Source organism: Papaver somniferum, unplaced genomic scaffold (assembly GCF_003573695.1).
Source record: "Papaver somniferum cultivar HN1 unplaced genomic scaffold, ASM357369v1 unplaced-scaffold_11808, whole genome shotgun sequence".
NCBI lineage: Eukaryota > Viridiplantae > Streptophyta > Magnoliopsida > Ranunculales > Papaveraceae > Papaver > Papaver somniferum.
The window spans coordinates 1-1,237 of NW_020620835.1; the positions used below are offsets into that span (position 1 = coordinate 1).

At 34.8% G+C, this 1,237-nt stretch overlaps 1 long non-coding RNA gene across 1 annotated transcript; it reads right to left on the bottom strand.

Moving 5' to 3' along the window:
- Window positions 1-266: 266 nt before the first annotated feature.
- Window positions 267-1,133, bottom strand: LOC113330771. Its single transcript, XR_003350486.1, has 3 exons — window positions 1,041-1,133; window positions 837-893; window positions 267-530 (listed from the first exon to the last, which is right to left on the bottom strand). It is a non-coding gene; the product is annotated as an uncharacterized LOC113330771 (long non-coding RNA).
- Between the last annotated feature and the right edge of the window lie 104 nt (window positions 1,134-1,237).

Sequence of the window (1,237 nt, forward strand, 5' to 3'; positions counted from 1 at the left end):
CACTGTTGTAAGACATCATATGTATGAAATGTAATGTTTAAGAATTCCTTCTAATTTTCCACTATTGTTTTAACATAACCAAAGAAAACAGAACCTAAAAGTACCTTATGCTTCGAAAAAAAAAAAATGCACCTTGTTAAGAGTGATAACATCCAACTACGAGTAAACTAACGCATTCAGGGGTCACACTGCGCATCTTTATTGAAAATATGATTCATAAAATTATTAAAAATAGAACTTCCTTATAGAACTAATGTTGCCTTCGGATAAATCCTCCGCTTCCTGGTATCCTGGTACGTTGGTGCAGAACTCTCCAAATATGGACTTCTCCATGGATGGGGTACTCCAAATGCAGTCGAGAAACTTTCAAAATGTTCAGGGAGTCCTCCTGGTGCAGGTGCAATATTCCCAGAATGAACATAAGGTGTTCCATATACGCTGCTAATGTTTCCATAAGATAAAATTTGTGGTGCCGGGAACTGCATCGTGGCATTTCCTATGTTTCCTACTCTTTGGAGTTCAGCTAAGTGCTGTAAACATAAATTTTTTTAAAAGTATGTCAGGTTTCACCAAATTTAACCAACACAACATAACTAGAGAGAAACAATAGGTATGCAACGGTACCAACTTAACAAAATTCCATATAATATTGCCAGGAAGTAAATATAGTCATTTTAGCTATCCAACAGCTCTAACCAAAGTCATGTTTTAGGTACTCTGACAAGCTATTATGGCACAAATTCTACTTCCAGGAATTATACAGTACTAAACCATCAGTTTAGCGAACCAAATACTTTTTCAGTAGGTTTCAAAGAAAGAGATTTTTTAAGGCTTACCCATAAATGGTTGTACTCTCCCCTATTAAGATTATTGATTTCAGCTCCTCCCAATGACTGAAATGCACCCGTCGTGTTTGTTGAGTCAGGATTTCATTAGTGGTCTAACCAATAAACATCGAAACGTAAAATAACTTAAGACAAACAAATTGAATACTTTCACGAAATTAAAGCATAAATAGTCAAAAGGAATCAAAAACTCACGGTGATGTTTTCTTTCTTACTGCTCGTTTTTCTTTTCTTCGATGGCTGAATATTACTTACCAAGCTTTGTTGACTCGGTATTTGTTCATTGGTCTAAAACATAAATGCACATCAAAGTTCAATAACATCAGACTAATAAATTAGACACCTTCAGGACACTAAAATATAAATAGTATGAAAACGGATAAGTAACTTAC